Source organism: Thunnus albacares, chromosome 14 (assembly GCF_914725855.1).
Source record: "Thunnus albacares chromosome 14, fThuAlb1.1, whole genome shotgun sequence".
NCBI lineage: Eukaryota > Metazoa > Chordata > Actinopteri > Scombriformes > Scombridae > Thunnus > Thunnus albacares.
The window spans coordinates 14,384,257-14,408,433 of record NC_058119.1 but is presented as its reverse complement, the minus strand read 5'-3'; the positions used below and the strand labels follow the sequence as shown (position 1 = coordinate 14,408,433).

Here is a 24,177-nt window from a genome sequence, read left to right as displayed (position 1 = left end):
TCCCCTCTTTTTCTCTCTCACTTGACAGGTTCTCTGTTTGCGCTCATGTTTCATGAGCTCGATTTGATCCTCACTAAGAGCACTAATAGCAGCTTTGATCATGACAAGTGCAGCACTTACACTACACTACTATAATCACTAACTCTTCTAATGTAATCCCTCACTTCTCTTGACACCATCTACAGCTTCCTTAAGGAGCTCTCTCCATCTGTCTATCCAGCGAGGCTGACGCTGAACTCTCCACCTCTCTCTCCACTCAATTTTCAGAGTTCCCTCTCACGCTCTCTTTGTGCTTCTTAAGTGCTTTCACTCTTGACTATTTCTGCTAAGTGGATGTCTGTAAATATGCGTGCATGTGTGTGTGTGTGTGTGCGCGCACAGAAGGGTGCAGAAGACACCTTTGTCTAATGACATTGCTATGATGGCTGGAAGGGGGGGTCACAGGATCTAAAACAGATCCTGGACAATGAAGTAATGGAAAATAGTTTTTTCTCTGTTTCTCAGTAACTCTTTCTGTGTTTCTGCTCCTCTCACCATGTGGGCAGGGAGCCAGAGGTGAAGCGGGTTGAACTACATCGCACAATAACAACACAGTGATGAGAGACTAGACATTCAGCAGACTCCGCAGCAATTAAACAGACCTGACGATGTAAACAGAAACGCACAATACACAGACAAACATCTTTCAGAGCAAAAAAATTATGTTAAGCTGAGTTGTATTGATTCCTTGAGGACGCTAAACTCGTTGCCTGTGCGTTTTCTCCTAACAAGCAGCTCATCTATCCTCCTTCACTGTAAACACAACGGTAATGTAAGACACAGAGGACAGGGGATATGTGAAAGTGCGTGTGTGTGCACATGTGGAGGGTACATGCTAAGGTGAGCATTTGTTTACAATATATGTTCTCACACGAGTGTGTGCTTGCTTTGGTAATTGAACATAACTCTGCAGAAAGGAGCCCGACTTGGCTGAATTCACACAATCACCCAAAGGCTCATGGGAGATCAGTGGGCGGACAGGTATGGATCTGTGACGGGGGGGAGGAGGAGGAGGAGGAGGAGGGCGGGTGGGTTGGATTAGGTTCACTCTCTAACACACTTTAACGCTCTGGTTCTCTCAATCTCTCGTAGGGATTCTTTCTCTTCTCTTCTCTTCAAAATAACTGTACCTGTTCTGAGTGGTTGACTTTTTTTGAGAGGTTCATGTTCAACAGTTAAACACATCTCTAAACACTCTCATGGACATATCATTATCTGTATATACTGTGGGTGAAAAACCACTCCAGGTAGTGAACAACACTGTATTGGAATCACAGTGATTGCTAAGTTTCCACAAAGTGATCATTGAGGACTAAAAAAGAATGCTTGTTTGAATTCTCAGTTTGTAAGAGGTTTGAAAAAAAATTAAATGTTTTGCCTTTTGATGGCTTTTTTCTGTGTAGTATTGACTACATTAAATGCATGGAGCTAATTTCAATACCATGATGATGGTTATTGATCAAGACTAAGAGTGTACCTGTGGGTAAGTAATGTTCGCGTTTAATCAGATAAGTGTTTGATTTTAATTAACCCATTTGATCCAAAACCTTTCCCTATATGTGAGAATATAAAATCTACTCCCTAGATCAACACAAATGGTAAGTGCTTTTTTAGTATTTTCAGAAACTTGCAAAAAACGTTCAAGGCTCTCTCTAGAGCCAGTGTTCGGTTTGTCCGTTCTGGGCTACTGTAGAAACATGACAGTGTAACATACCGGGCCCTGTGGAAGAGGACCCGCTTCCTTTGTAGATATAAAGGGCTCATTCTAAGGTAACGGAAACACAATTCTTATTTTCAGGTGATTATATACTAATTAAAACATACTTATGAATATTATACTCCATTTCTGCAAAGTCCATTCTACTAGATACCACTAAATTCTACGTACTGTGACTTTAATTGTGGTAGTTCAATCCTTTTAATATGTAATTCATAGATACTGAATTGCTACAGGTAAACTCACTCAGAGTTGAGCATTGATTTTATTGATGCAAACAGAGAAAGCATATTTGTTGGATTTATTTCATTCAATTCTCTTGGTGCTTTTGTGTTATCTACACACCATTACTCAAACTCTTAACAATAAACTTAACCAGAGTTTATTTTCTGACTGAAGTAAAGGACACAGTGCAAATGATCAGCAAGGATACCTGCCAAGCAACATTTAAACAACTGCTTATGTCACTCAGGGACATGGACAGACATTTTGAGAGGCTGTTTCTCTAACCTGAAAAAGCACCAAAATGTACCTGAATGGTGTAAATATGGTCATCTAACTAACCACAAATCAATTTTAAATTTGTAAATTGTTTTAAATTTTAAAGATTAATGATTTTTTTTTTTAAACTGCACACTGTTGTTGTAAGTTAATACATTATTGCAGTTCTAGTTTGAGCAGCAATATGATTTTGCGTCTTGAGCTTAACACTGCCATCTATCAATTTGATTGTAAAAGATGTGTATTTCTGTAGGCGTTTTTGCCCTTATGGACTCTGATGTTGCTGCCTCCCTCTCCATCTCTTCCCTGTCAATCTCCATATCCTCACTTCCTGTCTAGATGTCCTCCCTTTCTGCTTCTGTCTGTGTCTTTTATATTTTACTCTCCAAGTCCGCATGGCTCACCATCTATCAAATACAATTACAGAGGATGTTTTAGAGGTCTTTTTAAAGACATTCTTGTTGATAAGTGTTCAAATAATGTAAGTGTTCAAATAATGAAAGCATTATTATTGTTGTGCCGAAGGCTCCTTATCACACTATTAAGGTATGTGCACGCTCTGCGGAAAATTTGAATGATGGAGCTGTCTCTGAAAGAAACGATTTGGTATAATTCTGCATAAGTTCCATAAATTACCTTTTAAGAATAACGCTGTCCAAAGCATCTATCTTTCTCTTTATCCCAGTCTTACTGGCATGGCCCTTTTATGCTAACTCTCTCACACTCGGCCATTACCACCCTCATATATACCTGTCTGATGTGTCTCCTGATGCTCAGCATGCTCTCCCTCACTCTCTGGTCTGGAGCCTTGTGTTTGTGCATCATCTTAAACGGAATTAGAATCAGAATTAAGAATACCATTGTCCGCAGCATTCTCCATTCAAAATTGCTTGGGCGTGGTAGAACTACTGTTTAAAATAGCAAATATCTTAAATATACTTTACTGGTTCAATGATTCTAATCATTTCAATTCTGAACATCAGACTGAATTGTCAACTTGCATCTCTCACTGCAAAAAATGCACTAAAACAAATGAACACTTTATGTAAAACTATGTACTAGAATACAGAACAATTACAAAATGCCATACAGGATTTCATGAACATGTTTTCTGGCCTTACCATCCCGTATTTTACTATAACTATTAGAATTATTTTACTTAAACACCTGGGTTTTCAACACTCTCTGAAGTGGAGCTTTTGGGGTTAGCCCCTACAGAAAAGCACTCTCTTTAATATTATGTTAAAGATGAAACTTGGTCACAATATGCACAGATATAATTTACTGTGTTTATTGATTTATTGATTGAAATATTCATTTTTAGTTAGTTATTAGCCTGCTTCCAACTTTTAAAAAAGTTTCTGAGAAAATAGGCCTACTTGACATTAAATTAATTATGTAGGAAATGGTTGCTTGACATATCTATCATTTCACCTGCTGACCTGCTGGTTGTCTGAATCCAGCTCTGCAAGGTTGCGCTCCCCTTAGCTGCCTCCCTCAGCTCTTTCTCTCTCTTGTAGTTTCCTCCTTCTGGAAGGCATTGTAGCCTTCTGTAAGCACCCGAAATTAACATGACATAGCCTAACTAAAAGAACATGCATTACATTTTAACCAATTTGAACATTACAAGTTATCATCTCATAATGGAAAATAAGGCAACTTCTCGCTACATCTACTTGTTAGTTGAAAATCCATCACAACCTGAATGAAGTATGTTCAAGAACATAGCTAGCAGCTCATGTCACAAGCTAGAAAGAAGCTAACGTGGGCGTTTGGCCTGCCGAGGCCAGCTAACGTGGCGTTAGGTTGGCTGGTTCGCACACGACACATAGGTTCATATTGACTGTAAACAATATCTAATCTAGCATGATTCAACAGTCAAAACCACCAGAGCCCCGTATAGAACACACACTTAATGTAATGGTCGGAACTGCGGAGTTATCTTGCATGTAGCCTGCTGTCTATATGTTAGCCAGCTAGCTAGCTAAGATTGGTTCATGTTATAGCATAATATAAGGCAATATTGCGTGACGAGATGCAAACATGACAAGCTGTGCATTGTTAGGAGGCATATATGGAGATTTTTATTCACAGGGCAACCCATTGGTTATACCATTCGTTGTTAATCATTTCCACAACTCACACAACAGCAACAATACCAAGTGTGAATGGTACAGTGTCAAAAGATATGGGGCATAGGGCATCACTTTGCATCACATGGAGGCATTCCTATCAAAAAGTAATGAAAGTGTGGATGATATAGCAATTTAACTTAAGCAATCATGGGCTATACTCGTATTTATGCAGCGACAACAGCTCACCCAAAGAGGGCAAATGGGCTGTTGCTCAGGCAACTTTAGCCCAGTCTTTTGCACGTCCTTGATCTCACTGGTGATTTCTTGAGCTGTATGAAAACACGAAAAGAACAGCTCAATTGCAAAAACACAAAGAGAAGGAGCACAGCTCTTTCTCTTTTCATCAGCCTCCGTGACAGGCCCATGTATTTGATGCTTCGCAGAGACGAAGAAACAAACAACTCTATAAAGGTCTCGTCAAACCGTGCAGGAGGTAATGAAAAAATGTGTGTTTGTGTGTGCATACATGTGTGGGTCTGTATGTTTTATTCAAACACCACAATGACTGTTATTGTTTCTCATCACTTCTCTTTTCCTTCTGTCCTCTCTGCTATACGGTGTGGACAAAATAATAAAAACACCTTAATGTACAATGCAACTCCTGCGTCTTCTTGTGACCACTGTTCCCTATTGTCTACACAGTATTCTAGTGAGTATTGTATGTCATTGATTTTACCATTTCAACTTTCCACATTCATAATTTGGATTGCCTGTAACTGATGCAACAGTTCAAGCAGCTGCTTCTTTGTACCTTCAAGTTTGCTTATGGTACCTTGGAAAGTTAATTAATTCAATGGTGATTGTCACACCTCTATTAATGCTGACACATACATAAATTAATGACATCCATGTGGCTAATTGTGATTTACAGTCTCCATCACTGCAAAATAATTCAATGCTTCAATGGATAAGTTGACTAAATATTTGACTATCAATTTTTTTAAAAAATATTTAATATTTAGAGTTTTACAAACTGGTGATTAGTGCAGTTTTACCGTATTATGTGTTGTTTTTCTGTTACTTTATCCATCTTCTTTATATTCTCCTTTCTGCATCACTCTTCTACTCCTGTCTTCTACAATATAAACCCTGTGCTCTTCTCTCCTGCTGCTCACCCTCCTCTTTTTTCTGCACGGGTGACAAAGAAGAAGCAGCAGCACGAGGTGAGGCATGCAGGGCAGCAGTGAGGAAAAAAAGAAACTCTCAAGGCTTCACAACTTTCCTTTATCTATAATATATTGTTTGGTTTTTATTAAATGCAGCCGTGCTGCCCATTGTTCCCAATTCACTAAGTCTCCTGGCTTCATTGTGAAGCACTCCTCTGCAGAATCATTTCCATTCCAAAAGCCTCCAAAAAACTACTTTCCCCATGAAAAAGGCTGGACTCTACCCCTGCAGCGCTCAAAAGATGCTTTGGGTTTTTTACTCTCCTATGTTCATTTATCCATCTTCCTCTTATCGACCCATCTCTGCCAACCAATTTTGCCCAACACACCCACTATCTCTGACTCAATCTTCTCCCTCCTATCCTTTTTCTTTCTGCTTCTTAACTCTTGACACACAGTTTGGAGGGATGGCCAAGGACAAGGGAAGAGAATGATGGAAAAAAATGCAAAAGCAGTTGGAGAGAGTCATAAGACGGTTTAATTGAGGGGAGGCAGTGAATAAAACGACGCGCATTCACAAAGAGCTGCAAAGATAAATGATGCAGTGAATTAAATGCATGATTTGAGCAGTTTGTTGCTCTCCTGCTGCTTCTCCCCACTCACTATTCACTCCTTAAATTCTTCAACACTTACAAATGACCTCTGTCTGTTTCTCTCTGCAGAAAACCATAGTCTCAATGACACATTCTCATATTCTACCGGATAAGGAGAAATATTCATTCTGATTCATACAGAAAGAGTGAGGGGCAGGAGGTGGTGAGAAAAGGAGCTCACCCACTCATGAACACACACAGAAGCATCCTCAGAGGATGTCAGAGAGTTTTACATGGTTGATTTATCCAGCCTCTATATTAGCATAGATAGAGGACAGTTAGTTTCCCTGTCTGTTTATTGGCAGATTACCTCAGGGGAGAACCAAAATATTCTGACAGTCTCCAAACAAGGATGGATAAGGAGAGCTGTTGCTGCAGGAACAACTGCTATTTATATACTGCTGAGGTGACATGTTTACTGTAAGGGATGGCCAAGGACAGATGACCACAGCACAGGTCACTGCAGGATACCGGACATACATACTCAGAAGAATAAGAGGGATAGAAGGGATGGTGAAGGTGAGGCTTTGAACAATGATGGCGATCATCACATTTGATCGAGGTCCCGAAGACTTTTCTGGACCATGAGAATGAATACATTCAATTAGGGATGTAAATTATTAATCGATTATATAATTGCCATTAAACTTAATCTGTTAAAAATATATTAACCAACAGGGGCGGATCTAGAGAAATATTCATGGGGTGGCAAGAGGGTGGCATGGAGACTGTTCATTAGTGGGTGTCCTCTTTGGTAGAAAAAAACCCCAAAACAACTGGTGATGTTTTTATAAGTGTCTCCTACAAGATTCAGAGTGATTTAACTACTGTTTTTTTCCTTCTATAATCATAATTATTAATAATGATATACAACTGAACACTGAATGTTGTTGGAGGTTTGAGTGAATGTGTGTTGTTTTTCACTTGCTGTCTGTTTCAACTTCCCGCAGCCCCTCAATGTTTCCCAACAGATGTCATAAATGAGATCCAAAGCGATAAGTAATTATGTCAATCTAAGCTTTCTTTATTGGTTTAAATTGGCTCCTAGATAGAGATTTACATATAAAGACAATATTCACCAATTGTGTTACTTAAACTCTGTGAAGCCATACGATGTTACTAACAATCCAAGATATCCAGTGTTTATCCAGTAATGGGTTAGGGTTTCTCTGAGCTTCAATCTGAAAATGTGGTGAAAGTACAAACTCTCAGGTAAGCTTTGAATGAACTGTCACTGCCTTGTTGACTAATGTGGCTTTTTGTTTGGGGCTTAGAGCGAGTGATTTTAGTGCTTTTAAAACTGGGTGCTTTCATTGCACTTACTATGATTGATCTGAAATTTGGACATGTTTGTCTGCAGAATGAGCAGTTTCAGAGATGTTCGTAGCTGCAGATAGTTGTAAGCACCGTTGAGTATTTGGGTTTAGACAGGTTTAATCCATCCCTCACACAATCAAACACGAGTTACTAAACAAAACATGTTTCAACAAAACAACCCCGCCACTATCCATCTGCGGCCGTTCTGTATTTCTGCTAGTGGAAGTTGGCAGCCCTACACACATTTAGCAGGGAAAAAAGCCATCAGCAGTTGTTGTGTGTGTCAGCTAGCGGCAGCATACACAGCTTTCATAGAACCTAAGAGTCTACAGGGAGCGTCATCTCTTGCTGCATTCATTTGCACATGGACATCGGAGTTTTTTTTTCTATATAAATATATATATATATATATATATATATATATATATATATATATATATATATACCCCCCACCCCAGCTGTCACCCCGGTAGATCTGCCCCTGTTAACTGATAATGCAGAAGGTGAGGGATGTGCGGTCTAACTAACAGAAAATGTACTGTAGATTTGCTGTAGTACCCTGTTGCACCACTAAATAGTGCCTCTTACTGTTTATTGAGATGGAGTTACCCAAAGGATACTAAAAGACAATACCCCAGCCACAGCCTGTTCACCCTGCTGCCATCTGGAAAGAGATACAGAAGTATCTGCTGTCATACCACCAGACTACAGAGCAGCTTCTTTCCTCAGTCTGTGAGACTCCTCACTTCATCCTCTGCACTACCACATAAAAAATAGTTTTGTTTTTGTGACTTGTTTGTTGGTGCAGTTGTGTGGTTTCGGTTTTTGTATGTGGCATTGGGAGGCTACAGTCTACATTTCGTTGTGCAACCTTGTATTTTAAAATGATAATAAAAAAGATCTTGAATCTTGAATCTTCAACAAACAATTATATTAATATTATTATTATTATTATTATTATTATATTATAATAATTTGTAATTCAAGTAACTTGGTGTTTACTTAATTTGTTCTTTAAATCCCTAATTTATGTCAGTGGTTAAAAAACATTTTTTATTACGGAAACTCAATCAATTAAGAGAACTGCTTAAGATTTTCATCCTTACATTCAGTTGAATGGTAACGGTAAATTGAATGATAGTTTTAGCTCTAAGGTCCAGGTATCATCAGATAATTCGTAATTCATTTGTAATTCAAAAACCAAAAAACGGTAAATCTGTTATTTGTTTCAAAACAAAAAATGGAAAGCCGTTTTTGGTGTCAGAATCAAATAACGAAAAACCAAATAAAACCCGGCCCGTTTTTGATTGATTTTGATTTGTTTGATTGATTTTCATTATTTGATTCTGACACCAAAAACATTTTTTTGTTTTTTGTTTTGAAACAAATAACAGATTTACCGTTTTTTGGTTTTATAAATTACAAATGAATTACGAATTATCCAATGATACCTGGACCCTCTAAAATAGATTAAGAGAATTTAATTTTATTATTATTTGAGATTTTTTAAATTGTAATTCATGCATTTTGTTAAAGATGTCGTCCCTGTATTACTTATATTTTTTAAATAGTGTTAAATATGATACTAAATACTACAAATTTAAAGGTAAGCCTTTAAAGGTTTGTAAGCTCTAGTTCTGGAGTGAAAGCCTTCTAACTCTGAAGTGGACGTCTGGTTGGTGTTGCGTGTGTTTCTGTTTCTGATTTAAGTACAACATGCTTTCCAAAAGACAGAAATAGACAGCTTTCGCAGTCCAGAGTAATGGAAAGCAACTCAGACACTGACCAGCTATCAGGATCAGACCACGTGTGTTTGTATCTGTGTGTGTGTGGGTGTGAATGTGTGTTTGTGCGTTGCTCATAAATCCTGAATGAAGTTTCTATTATTTCCCGTATCTCTCGAGTGAGATTAGTTCAATCCAAACAGGCATGCACCCAAGGCTATACACTCAAATCTTAAACAAACACACACATACAACACCGTGCACAAACACACCAGCCAGACATAAAAATGAGTGGGTGAACGATGACAGCAGGGAGACGCTCAGGGAGTAAGCAGAGAGATCCAGTACAGAGGGAATAAGTGTCATGTTTCTGACAGCGAGCATTACTGATTGTAAAAAAAAATAACCTCCTCTTATAGAAAATGACTATGACATACATACACACACAAGCAGCCAATCAATTTGTAGAAGTTTACTTTCCCATGATCATTATTGCCTTGATCTTGACAATGGAAGTCTTTCATATTAACAAACTGAAGTTGTTTTAACAATGCGAAAGATATGAGTTGCACTATAATAAAAGAAACACTGACAAGCACAGATATCACAAAAGCTCTTCGTATGCAGTATGTAGGTGTACGGTTCTCCATTTGGGTGTCACAAAGATTATAATTTAAAAGGCAGGAAAGAAAGAGTAGAAGCGTGACATTTGAGCACAAAGCCCATTCTGCCACCTACTGTACTTTGTGTGTGGGACAGTGTTTCTCAGACTTTGCCATCTCGTTAGTTTGGAGATTAACTCCCCATGTAGCTGCTTCCTGCACACTGACTGTATAGTGAGGCATACTGTCGTGTAATGTAGGAGGAAATGATGGGATACCAATAAAGAAAAGAGCGTGTACATGCGACAAAACACACCAGCTTTGTCTTTCCAAGACAGTGTATGTATGGTAGGCATTCTCAAAGCTGCAGGTACTTATAAATCCAGATGATGTGTGAAATGCTTTGCCATTACGAAACAGCATACTGTAAGTATCAAATTAGTAACTCTACAAATATTCATTGAAACAGTCAGGAAAGATTTCTGCAACAGGAACATAATTTGTGTCCAGTTTCAACAACTTGTATCGCCACTGGAATTAATGTATATGAACAAATATATAAATGAATCAATTAATTTTCATGTCCAGTCAAAAGAACAACCCACCACTTCAGGGTTACAAGAGACCGTCCAAGTAGTAATTGCAGGAATTCATGATATTGTATATGAGTATGTTTATTCACAAAAAAACTATTCAGTTATACATAAACATGTCATATGTCACCTCACTGTGCCAACCAACAAGTGCTGCATCATAAATCAAACAAAAAAAGCAAAAGAAAACCTAAGCAGACTCAAAAACCCTAAATGTTGGGCATGAACTATAGGTTGTCTTCTTATGTTTGTCCCAAGATTTGCAATTAAAACTGTTACTGAAAAAACTTTATTTTCAAATAAATAAATAGGATTATATATGATTAGAGGTGCAGTAGGGTTATTCAACAATTGCAAAAATATGCATACTGTATCCTGAGTCGATCTGTGTGCGGTTGTGTTATAAGTAAGAGAAGGTAATTTATTTAAGTGTCATGTACCAGAGGGTGCCCAGCCCACATGGGCTTACAAGATACTAGAAGCAACAAACAAGAGCAATAACATGATGAGAGCAAAAGAACAAATATAATACACCTCCATACATGTCAATCAATGTCAAATATCAACACAGCACTGTTCCTTAGACATTAATAATGGACAATAGAATAAAAAGTGCGTACTATTTCCACCACCAGAGGCAAGATACCACATCTCAACTGGGCACAGACGGACCTCTGTGCTCTGGTCAGGTTAATGGTGACATAGTCCTCAGGATGGTAAATACACTTAATCAGACTGTGTGTTCTCAGTTCTGGTTTACATAAAATTTCTTCAATCATTTCTGTTTATAATTTTCAAATAGTATTGTTTTAATTTGACTAATACTACAAGATTTATTTCTATATTTATATTGAAGACCAGACCTGCCTTGACAAATATTTTTGAAAGCTCCCTTGTCCAAGAATAATTATTTGAAAAATCCCAATAGAAAATTTGGTTGGTAAGTCTGTTAACGGGCATGTTGATTAATCCACAGTTGCAACATGTCACCCTTATGCCACACTCCACATGGCTCCCATCACCACATACTGCAGGTTTTGGGGCCATTTTATGGACACCCAGAAAACAGTGCACAGCTCTGTTCTGAACTGTGTCACATTTTGTTTGCTTATAATAACCCCAGACCCCTGCACCATAATCTAAAATAGGACAGACACAAGATTTATACAACTGTGTATAGGTTTTATAACCAAGATCCCTACATAGCTTAACCTTATTAAGGACAGCTCCCAGTGCCCTACCTGCAGAGTCTGATAAGGCTTTTATTCCTTCTTCAAAGCTAAGATGGTCATCTAGAGTAAATCCTAAGTATTTGAAATATTCAGTATAGGACAGAGGCATTGAGCCAAAATGATTTAAACTTGGACTGTAACTCCTCCTTCTTCCTGAAATGCATAACCTGAGTTTTATCTTTATCTTCAGTCTCCATTTAACTACACCAACAGCACACGATATTCAACAAACTTTGAAGATCATTTATGTATACTGTAGAAGAATGAGCATAAAATCATCCAACCTGATGCCAAAAGCTGCTCCGTTTTTGAGCACTCTTGATTTCCACACTTAGATTTAGTACTTCACTTATTTCACTTGTCAAGTGCAGCTCATTAAAATTATATTTATTGTCAGGTTATCAAGGATAACTGAAGTTATGGTTAAACTGTAATTTGTTGCAATGCCGGAATGTGGGGTAATTGCCAGTACGTTAGCCTTAGACTAAACAGTATTTCTTCATTTTGGCAAAGGCTTTGGCCCACAATAGTCTGCGTGGACCACATAATAAAGCACAACCACTCATGAATGAGATGCAAAATCATTTTATTGCGAGCTTTCACGCAGACTCCAGAGTGTGCTTGGTCTGAGGCTGGAGCAGATCCTGGCAGAGTGCTCAGGAGGGAGTGTGAGTGTGAGCCCCGGTGGGGAGTCTTGAGTCAAGTGGTGGAGAATGGAGCTGGGATAGTGGTGGGGGACTGAAATACATGCAACACAGAGAGGGACAGAGCTGGTTTATGAATAAGGACACCGTTTTGATTGCTGCATAGGCTCAATGTCCTCAATTAACCTCCTATAAGAGTAAGGTGTATTTTTGTTAAGAAATGTGAGGATGTAAAATCTTTAGCACTAATCATTTAACAGAAGATGAAGAATTAGCTATTGTGAGAATATTTTTAATCTCATTATAACAAAAGCAGCTGATAAAACTGTTATCAGCTCTATCTCTATCTATCAAACTTTTTTATATATATTTCAGTAAAATTACCTCCAGGTGTTTTCATTTTCACATTTTTCTCTTAACTAACCCCAGACAGATTTCACCTACCAGAGTCTCTAGAGAGCTGGAAGCCAGATCCTTGTAACAGCCCAGCAGGTGTTCAATAACAAAGCCAACCTGCCACGAAGCTGGTGGCTGCAGCTGTATTGCCCTTTCTCCAGGGCTCGTAATGAGTACAACTCTTCTGTTCGGTAAGTTTACTGTACGTTGGATTCAAGCAGGTTTCAAGGAAATGGTGGACAGAGTCAGGAACCCCAACCCTCAGCTGAAATCAAAGCCCGGGTGACTTTCCATAATATGTCTGAGTTTGTTTAGTCACAGACTGTCTGCCTCGTACCACAGACCGCTGTGCTGTTGTTTATATTGCTCCCCCACTCGTCACACAAGGTTAATTGTTGGGATGACCTTTATCTGAGCAAAACACCTCAGAGACATTAGAAGCCTGGAAACACCTTCAGTATGGAGATAACATAAATACACACACATATGAGTATGCATGTGTTTGCTCTGAGAACAGACACTGTCATAATCTCCGAGTTTGTTATGGAGCCATGAAATAGCCCAAGAGATGGAATTAGATTGTGTGATGTGTCAGCCAGTAAAAGTATTGAACGCTGAATTTTTGCCAGCTGTTGTGCTTGTGTCTGTTGTTGTTTGGATGGTAGTTTTTAGGCTGAATAAACCGATTACCAGAGAGAACATTAATACCATGATGAGCATATTTATAAGGCAAAGTAATCACTTGAATAATCAAACAGCCATTTGAGATCCAAAGTTAGGAGGAAAATAAATAAAAACACAGTCCTGTTGGTTTTTTAGAGATATAAGAGGCTGGTACACTTCAGCCTTTTAAACAACACTGCACAACACAGTCCCCAACTGTGGCAATGCTGAGAGACAGAGGCAATGAATGCTGCTTATTAAACAGAGGTCCGAGTGGATTAAAACTGCTGCCTCAGGTGTTCAGGTAATTTGAAAGTGACGCAGAGAGCAGCATAAACAAGGGCATTATTGTCAGCAGCAATACCACCACTACCTGTTAGGGCCTCCATTTTAATAGAAATGGCCACAGTACAGCAAAAGTGATGAGAAACTGTCAGAGGTTTGTGTGGGCTTAATTAGCCAGGTCTTGGCAAGCGTGTCTGAAAAAAATCTTAAGAGACAGTCCAATTACTAACTTCAGTTCTGGTAAAAAGTCGGGCTTTTATAAAGCAATCTGTTCTACCCGCTTGAACACACTGAGGCTGAATAATTAAAATTCCATTAGGAAACTTTTGGTCACTAGGGGGCAATAGCCCAATCCCCAAGAAAGCCAACACATCCTCATAACTAAACGACAGTATAGGTTTAAATTCAGCCGGCAAATAGCAACCTAGAGTTACCATTACACCATCTAGTGGCCTTAGATCTCACTGTTAAAAAATAGTTATGTTCTACACACCCACAAGGCAAAGATTGCAGCCAGGAAGTGTCCCGAACACAGCAAAATAATAAGAAAATAATAAATTACAGGCAGAGGGCAGGGTCTCTGCAGATAAATACACGGCCACACACTTATCGTGGGTCATAAGTGATGATTGAGAGGGATTACTTTTGTATGAATCTATACATTATTTTTTAGTGAAATCCTGCATAGTATATACCTTTAAAGCTATGCAACCTTTGTCATCATGGCAACAGTAAACATTAAGTTTTTTTTAAAAATGTCCCAACTCATAGTTGGAAACATGACACTCTTTGTTGGAAACAGGAAGTGAACAGTGGTCCCCTGCAGCAAAGTCCATTTTTTGCAATCTAACTATCTAGCCATCCACCTAATCAGGCAAAATCATCTTATCGAGTCACTTTATATTGACATCATCTGAACTGCATCACTTCCTGGGGTCGTAATTACTACAGCCAGTGTGAACGCAACTATAGGTTATTTTTGCTGGCGTGAATTTAGACCTATACTTTCATTTTTCTTGTGAAGACAGGCTGAAAAAAGCTGACAACAGACGCACTGACACAACACGTCAGCACACAACAGCAGATATGGAGCAACATTCTCGTCACGTTGGATTCTTATTTATGGCAAATATAAGTCCAATATTTTTAGCTGTTTAAAGCTGTTAAAGCTGCTCCAATCATTGTTTTTATGTTAACAATGGGTCAGAACACTATGCATAATGTGAAAGGGGTAACAAACCCACAGTCCCCCTCAGCTATACAGAGCGTTCTGGTGCTGTTAAGCTCATTCTTTGGTTTTAAAGCCCACAATTTCACTGTTTTGGTTTACTCTCACTACTCTCATCAGCACCATCTACAGATGCAGCAGGCAGCTGAAAAAACCCGCTGTACGGCACCTGCCCAGAGTATTAAAAGTAACTACCTGGTGAGTTGGTGGAGACCAAAACAGAGCTAGTAGGAGAGTGAATATTGGACTTATATTCATCAGGTAATCAGAAACACAACTCCACTTATCATGCTCTGTGTCCACTGGATATATAAATAGGCAACTATTTGCTGACACATTTGCCATATAAACTTTATAAGATGATAATCGTTGCCCCCAAGTAGCTTCCAGGATGGTCACTTCACAACCTGGAAATCAGCATTATCCTTTGTCCCCTTTAAAATGATTCTCTCTCTCTCTCTCTCTCTCTCTCTCTCTCTCTCTCTCTCTCTCTCTCTCTCTCTCTCTCTCTCTCTCTCTCTCTCTCTCTCTCTCTCTCTCTCTTTTTTGTTAATGTGTGTTTTTAATGGTTAAAACTTGGACTTGTCTGAAAGGCCAGAGAGTGACAAGGACAGCTGTCTATTTCATGAAACTCTGAGTGAATGTAGGCATTTAAAAGTAAATGAATAATGAGAATGGTGTAAATGATAAAATCATAAAACAATAATAAGGAAAATTGTCTACTTCAGTAGTGGCGATCCAAATAATTATACTAACCAAATTCAGGCTCACTTCTTTGCCAGAGTCATCACAATGATTGACTCGAACCTCTGGCCTATCTCACTAATACACCAGCACACGTGCTCCATGTGGCTGCCAGAGTTATTCCACCTCCTCTGTGCTCATTTCAAAGTAGTCGTTAGGAGAGACGGGGGGCAACCCTCCGGCAGTTTAGATACCTCACACACATGCATATATATACACAGACACACACAAAAAAAACACGCACATACAGTGAACAGGTGGTTCATTAAGGTGCTTAAGTGAGTGAGGAGAATGGGGGAATAGAGAGTGGCTGTAGTCATTAACAGCCACAGGCAGGTGGCATAACAGAGTCTAGCAAAAAGAGCATCGAAAGACGGCGGATCAGGAGAGTAAAGGGGAAGAGCCAGCAGAAAAGGAGTCAGACAATATTGCCTCTTCAATATTATTATTAAGCTCCACACAACTTACAGCCATGAAATCTGGATGAGCTCCATGAGTGTGTGCATGTGTGAGTCTGTGTGTTCTTTGTCAGTGTTTGTGTGTCTCTGTGTGCCTGCATGCGTACCGTAATTGTTTATGAGTGTGTGCGAAGCGTGCCAAATCATTGTCCCCCTCTCTTTAAGCGTGGGGAGAGCTGAGGGAAGGAGAGACCCCTAGATCCCCAATCCTAACTGCAGCTGGCAGAGGGCGATAAGACAAACAGGCTCCCCCATCAGGACGCAGCTGAATAGGAGCAGAGGAGGAAAAGACGAGAGGAGAGGAGAGAGGGAGGCGCTCAGAAGAGAAATGTCACAGTTTTATAAGACCTACACAGGGATGGAGATGTGTCTGCTCTCCTGTGTCTTTGTGCGTATGTGTCCGCACACACGTCTGTGTGTATGTGGTCGTGAGTGTGTTTGAAATCATACTTTCATATTGGGCCATTAGCCAGCCTCATTTCCCATCTTTCTTCAACTTTTTCAAAGTGCTATATTCAAAATGCAAAAACTTCAACAAGGTCAGAAAGACACAGACATAAGGACAGAAAGATAAGGAAGACTGGCAGAAAAATACCCCTATTTGTAAGTCTAACAATTCAAGTGTGAGTCACACCTACAGTAGAGGGAATCGATAACAAGAACAGGCCTATTATGTTTTGAACAGTGCATCTTAATAAAAACAGCTTTGGCTGCAAAAGGTATGGAGAAAGTTAAATGCATAAAGCTCATTTGAAATTCAGCTTGGCAGTCTGACAGAAATTTTCACCAAAGTGAAAACTCCGCTCACCTCATTTGTTTCGCACAATTTCCTCATGCAGGTGATTATTAATGCTGTGATGGATCTGCACGCATTATTGCCATCAAACAACAGTGTTAAAGATGGCGTCAAGCGTGTGGTGGTTGTATGCGTTTCCTGGATGATGAACTGTTTTGTCCTGAGTGGTCTAAGAGTTTGGTATGGTATAGGGGAGATGAAGCTGTGAATGCATGACATACATTGACCCTTCAAAACCAACTGCAAAAACTCATTCTTGGTTTGTGTGTATGAATACGACACCACAGCATATCACTTCCATCCATAGTGCAATATGGAAAGTGCTCTCATTTGAGTGAGTTGAGTGCAAACCTATATTCTGACACTCTGACACTCTAACACAGCAGCTGTCTTCTCGTTACAGAAAACAGTCTTTGTTGTACTGGCGGAGGGCGAGGGGCTGATAAAGGAGGTGAGGAGGAGAACAGAGGAGAGGGGATTATTGTCATAGCTTTGCTGTCATCACCGCCAGAACACAGGCTACGATTCAGCAGAGGAGAAAGGGATGTTAAAGAAGAGGGTATGGAGAGGGGAAGGCGGATTTCCTACTGAGCCAAGGCAGCCGGTACTTTGACTAACAAATGAGAGACAAACGGTTTCATCAGCATTACCCAGGCTCCTCAAATCCTTAAGACACATCACTTCATTTTTGTGCCAAGAAAGCTGACCAGCATTTTTTAGTTCCTCTCTTGTCTTTCTCAACTTCTCAGCCTCAATATTTCTTCTTTTATACACCATCACAGAGTGCAGCTGCCAAAACTTTTAATCACTTTCCCCCTGTACGTGCACACACTTAAAATGGCATTATTAAATCAACCTTTTCATCACTCTGCAAAACTGATCTTTTCCAAGAGATTGCTCCACAATAAACCTTTTATTTGTCTGGTGACTATCATGCTAACTACCCATTTTTTGTCTTGTATTTATTAGAGAAAAACTGTTGCTGGTGCAAGATACAAAGGAAAATGCATGTTTATTCATGTGAAATGGTCACAAGTTATTGTTGTAGGTTGTATACTTATTCTCAGATTGTGTTTCAATTCAAAAGTGAGGCTCCATTTATATGTGTATGATTACTAATGATAAAAAGTGATCCCATGCACTGTGGAGAAAAAATCAGCTCGGCAGAGATCTGCAGTGCGACTGGTGCTGATCAACAGGCTTGATTCAGTTCTTCTTATTTCAAAGTTTGAGCCATTAAAAAAGCACAAAAGTACCAATCATTGCTTATTAGAGCAGAGCAGTAGTCGCAGTTCTCATTGTTCCATTCTATCTTTAGACTGCCTGTCTAATACAAAGTTAAGTGAAGAGGAGCGCAGAGGATTGTTGAGGAGTTGGTAAGAAACTGAGACATAGAGGGATGAATTCATCTCTGCTGCTGTAAAGACACAGCAAAGTAGGAGATGCAGACTTGGGAAAGAGGAGCATACACCTGTCTGTTTTTCTCTCTCCATCTCTGTTATAGGTATGCCACACACACATCTGTCTCAGGCTTTTCTTAGTGTGTGTGTGTGTCCCTCTGTCACAGACTCCCATAAAAGAAAAGAGAAGCAGGAAATGGAAAACTGAGGAATCATCATGTGCACAGTCTCTCCGGTACAGGTGTAATACAGTTTCTGTCACTGACTTAAGGACACAAACTCACACATATAATACATGCAGTCATTCCTGAGACTGAAAGTGGCTGCACACATCAGTGTGATTCATTTCCATTTAATCTCCCCATAAAGATTTCATAAAATACATTGGATTACTCCAAGGTCCGGGTAGCAGGACTAAGGCTAGGAGAAAAACACACCAGGCACTGACAGTATATTGTATTGCCCTCATCATATAGTATACAATAAACCCAGAGTATACGTCAATCCACTTCATAACTTTCCACACATGGTCTATATGTGGCCAACCAAACTTGTATATTAACAGCAGCCCAAGTACATTTCAACCCACTTTTACAATGACACAGGTTCATGAAGACACACTGACATCATCCAGTTGGCACCAAATCCCTAAGACTGTCTTCACCAGCTGATGTTTCAGACAGAATAGTGCACTAGTAGTGTGCAATAGTTGGTCTTATCAAGAGTTAAAGGATGAGGATAGTGATATTTTGTATATTCTATATTATTTTACTATCAACAAATCCTATGAAAAGACCAAATCCAGTAATGTATTAGTCTGTCTCTCAGTACTTATCTTTCAGGTCTGGGGCACTCAGCCCTAAACCCATTCATTTCTACTGAACATGTAAAACAGTCACAGATACTTATACATCATCATTTTTTAAAAGACAAAATAGTTTACTAAATGAAGGTTCAGGGGACTAGGAACATGTCAGCTAGCGCACATTTTTGGACCACAACAGACATTACACTAAGGGCATTTTCAAACCTGCCTTGTTTGGTTTGGTCGGGTTGGTCGGTCAAATCGGACTCTTCGTTCACCCTGAGACACTTTGCGGTTGCCCAGATAGCATACAGAAGTGGGCCACTTCAGGCAATGATGCGGCACTGCTGGCCTTCTTCTGGCCTGGACAAAATGGATGTGAAGCTGAAATGGCCCACATGTAAATAGCAAATATGGCCCAAATATCCCAAATCACATGTGGGCCTTTTTTGGTAAAGATGTGGTGCTCTCGCTGGATGTGGGCCAGTTCTGGTTTATCTGGTTTGTTCTTGGCTGACATACATTGCTATGGCTTGCTTGTGGCCCAGATCTAGGAAACAGGGGCGGTTCGCCCAAGTGCCCTCATTCCACGCAGTATGTGGGCTGGATGGAAGTGCCAAAAGTGTTGGGTGTAGGCCGGATCTGGGCCACAGCAATTTTGCTATCTGGGTGTGGTCTCAGTCCAGTCCCAAAGAAATTCTGGAGTAGTTCATTTGCAGTGGGAATGTGATCTGCCCTTGATCCAACCTAGCTATAGGCGTAATCTGCAAGTTTGAGCTAAACAGCTCCTGTAGAAAGGCGTGTTTTGAGGTCCAACATGGACTAGTGCAGTGAGGCATATTGCATTTGGCCAGAGAACCTTCTTCCTGTGTTTACGTTCTTGCTTCCACCCCTGACACAACTAACCAATAAGCAGAGTGAACATTCCCATGTGGCTTTTTGTGATGCATTTTGGTTCGTTTTAATTTTTTATGTGTGAAATGAAACCGAACCAGTTGCAAAAATTGTTGATTTTGGTCTTTTCATGGGATTTGTTGATTATCAAACAATATATAATATCACAAGACTTATCCTTTAATGAACAGGGCTTCACTGAGGCCAGTCATGAAATTGAAGGGTGGCTGTGTTGGTAGCAAACCATAACTTATTTGGGCAACTTGCAAGCTAATTATATCCACTGTTACTGTTAGCCAATCAAGCTAACATTCAAATCATCTTTATTTTAGCCTGTTAGCTCCTGAATCTACTCTTCTGCACCACAAACTTGCAGGCTAGATGTGTTATTGTGATGAAAAGTTGTGAGAAGTAAAAAGTTCAGAGAAAACAATTGACACAATTACCAATAAAATGTAATAATTCTCAAGAGTAAGCAAGAGTAAGATGTTGACATGCTGAAATGTGTCAATACCATGAGATTATTATCAGCAACTGACAGACACATACAGTAGTAGTTTGGATATGTGAATCCTCCTTCACTGAGTGAGCTGTAATTTAGCAGCCAAGACAGAATTACATCATCAGTGTTTTAGACACAAACAGTTTATTGCACAAGATGGCATCAGACTTTGAACTTCTGCCACTGTTTGCATGATGTGTATCATAAAAAATGAATGGCTAGTTTATTAGGAACACCTGTACAATTTTATACAATACCCAATCCCACCCCCTCCTCGCAGCCTTGGTAATAGTGCACATGATCCAAGGACAAAGTGAGAGAGGTGCTAAAAACATTTCCCATAAGCATTACGCTGACATACAGCCAGACTAAGAGGCAGACGAGCGATGACAGAGGTTCTTTTCTAGCTACTTGAAGGTGCTGACAGAGAGCAGCTGTGGTATTATAGGTTTGAATCAACAGATCATCGGGCGTCAGCCTCACCTCTAGTTTGTGTGTGTGTGTGTGTCTGTTTCGGCTCACTTGACTGAAAACTGAAACTTCAACTATTAACTAATGCTGCATTAGTCTATAAAACAGTGATTTGGCTCACTGCCTGAAAAGCCTGTTAAATAAAAAAACAGGAGATACAGGATCAGATGATATCAGCGTCTTCCAAGTTTAAAGTCATTTCATTTTCAAGCATTGACCTGCAGGGTCATATCTGAGCTTATTAAATTGCTGTTGCTTATAAAGTCAATGTGCTTGTGTGGCAGCGTGTGTTCGCATTTGGCTGCTTGCCCTGATCACATTTAACTGCATGTTAGATGTTTTTTTTTCTGGAAGTCTTTGATAGAAGTGGGGGAGTTTCAAAGAAAAAAGGATCTGAGGTCAGACAATAGTGTCTGTTTTCAGTTTTTATACCACGATCACTATCACAGAGAGGGACGACAGAGAGGGCCTCTAGAGATGACTTCTATCCTCCTCTCTCTCCCTCTGTCTCTCTCTCTCTCACACACACACACACACAACAAAGAAACCAGGAATCTTTGATCTGCTTCACATTAAGCTCAAAGATACTTAATCATATTCCCAAGAATTACAAATCAAAAACATACTGAAAGAGAAAAAAAATGAACCATCCAACGTTTTTCAGTTTACTGTATTACACACACAAAAAACTTGAATATCGGGGTGATTGAAACCACTGCGCAGATACACACAAATAAAGTGTTAAAGTGTGTAAAGTGTTTTTGGCAAAAGCCAGTGAAGCAATTTCTATAGTTTTTGTTTTTATTTAAAAAAGGAACCATCAATGTCATTTCAAGTTTAAGGTAGAATTGGGAGCAATGTATGGACATTTTGTCTATAGACAGACAATATTAGATTTATAGGATATCAGTTTGAAAAGATTCGGTAACTATATATCAACTGACATTCTTTTTTGACATAAACACATAACAAAACTTTCTGATGAGGATCCCTTAGTTTTATTTTTTTTAAGAATTTTGACACAATATGTACTTTTTGCATTTGAGCAATACAGTTGACAGTCTTCTCTGGTAAACATCTTGACATTGTTTCTAAATGACCTAAATCAGTATTTTTTGCATTCCTATAATGAAATTCCATTACTCATCCGCCAATATACGCAGATATATCTGCAATACGTTAATATAATATAATGGGGCCTTGCAGATATGTTGGCCTAGCTCTTAATTTGTCCACAGAAGATTTGAGATTTGAAAATAATAAGTAATTCCATTAATGAGGATTTAATTTTTGTTTTCATTTCAAAAACCTGAAAGATTAAGTGAAAATCAGGAACAATTTGCTCTTGAAAAACTGAAAAGTTACTGTATGTACTGTGTGTTTGTGTTTATGTGTATGTGTGTATTTTTGTGCTCAAGAGAATCATTGTGTGTGTGTGTGTGTGTGTGTGTTAATGATGCAGTTTCGCCCTGTGGGTATTTGTTGCAAGCTTAATTTTTCAGGTCTGAGAACACCTGCTGTTTCCTTGTCAACTCAAATTTGACTTGGTTTAAAAACCGAGAGGGAACAAGTACTAAAATATGATATTTGTGACTTTTTTCTGTCAACAGAAACCATGAGACAAGTAGAAGCCTGGAAATCTGGCCTTACAAAACAATACTTCAAGCAGGTTTGAAGTGTATATAAATACAGAGAGGTGAGGCTTAATATTACGTTAATATTACGACAACATGAATAATTAAAGACAAATAAGAAAATAATCAATAGTATAAAACCAGATTATAGTGACTAGCATCAGTGAGATTACACTCCTTTCACTGCTTTTTAATATTAGCATTCTCCACTGTCAACAGACTGCAATGTTAAAAATTCATAACTTTGGAATGATAATAAAGGGTTTGTTGCATTACTAATGATTCACCCTGAAGTACCCCAGATGGCCTGTCTATATTGTATCTGTCATGTCATAGCACAATGCATGATGGGCAATATTTTTTCATATATTATTTATCTGAAACTGTTACTTTCTGTCATGTTGTTTGGATGAGTCAGACTCATCTCTCGCAGATAACATCTGACTAGTATAAAGATGTCTATGTTTTGCTTCTTTAACTGTATGACCCTAATCATGAGTTCACCCTGCTGCTCGCACTGAACAAAAGGGCTAATATGAATAAACCTTCAGTGTCAAACAATCTCCACACATACACACACACACACACCTTATTTTCTATCACTATGCCCAGTGCCCCACTCATGAATTGTGGCCACCGAGGCATGAGAACTAGAGCTGAAACTATTAACTTTACATCCACTTTAATCACCTTTCCCCCCTCTGCGGAGAGGACGGTAGAGGAGAAGAGAGGAAAGGAGAGGAGAGAGTGGGATACATCATTACTGTTACCACCTCTCATTCATAAAATCATGGCATGTAGAGGAAAGCCAAAAGTATAAGGAGAGAAGAAAGTGAGAAGTTAAGGTCAGAGAAGAGGTGAGAAGAATCTGTAATAGACCTCTGCATCTTTCAAGATCTAATCAGGAATATATGAGACAGTACTGTACACACAGACACACCTTAAAAGACCAGTGTGTTGGATTTATTGGTATCTAGCAGTGAAGTTGCAGATTGTGTGTAGGAGAACCTATGGTGGTCGCGAAACTCACGAAATATGCGAAATGCCCTCTCTAGAGCCAGTGTTTGATTTGTCCGTTCTAGGCTACTGTAGAAACATGATGGTGCAACATGATGGCCTCCGTGGAAGGGAGAGCTCATTCTAAGGTAATGAAAACACAACAATTCTTATTTGCAGGTGATTGTACACTAATTAAAACATACTTATGAATATTATATTCCATTTCTGCCAAGCCTGTTCCGCTAAATGCTACTAAATCTTACACACTGGACCTTCCAAGAAATTCACAAAAACATACACAACTAGGATGTTTTCCTGCCACAGTTTACATGACCCTGAAATGCTACTATAGCCACCAAACAAGTAAAACATGAGCACAACTTCAAATTGTTGTGTAACTGTAATTGACTTTTGTTGATTGAGAAAGCAGAAACACTACAATTTTGAGTGGTGGTCTGATTACTGCTCACAATCTATAGCTTGTGCCTGAAGATGAACAGTATAAGATATAAAATGTTGATTAAATATTCATCAGACACATTTAAAATAACAGATAAAGTCTATTTTTGCACACCTTTCACAAGCTACTTGCTCCAAATACTGGAGGTCACACTTCAGTACTAGGTTGATAAACTTAAA

General features: G+C 39.1%; 1 protein-coding gene and 1 long non-coding RNA gene across 3 annotated transcripts in view; both read right to left on the bottom strand.

Moving 5' to 3' along the window:
* Nucleotides 1–24,177, bottom strand: part of LOC122996717 (Kv channel-interacting protein 2-like) — a 108,737-nt gene that overhangs the window by 70,274 nt on the left and 14,286 nt on the right. The gene's annotated exons all lie outside the window — the stretch shown is intronic.
* On the bottom strand, nucleotides 1,804–5,275 carry LOC122996718. 2 transcript variants are annotated; one of them, XR_006407074.1, is made up of 4 exons: nucleotides 4,579–5,275; nucleotides 3,692–3,807; nucleotides 3,008–3,082; nucleotides 1,804–2,664 (listed from the first exon to the last, which is right to left on the bottom strand). It is a non-coding gene; the product is annotated as an uncharacterized LOC122996718 (long non-coding RNA). The 2 variants fall into 2 exon arrangements; XR_006407075.1 differs by having other exon boundaries at nucleotides 3,700–3,807.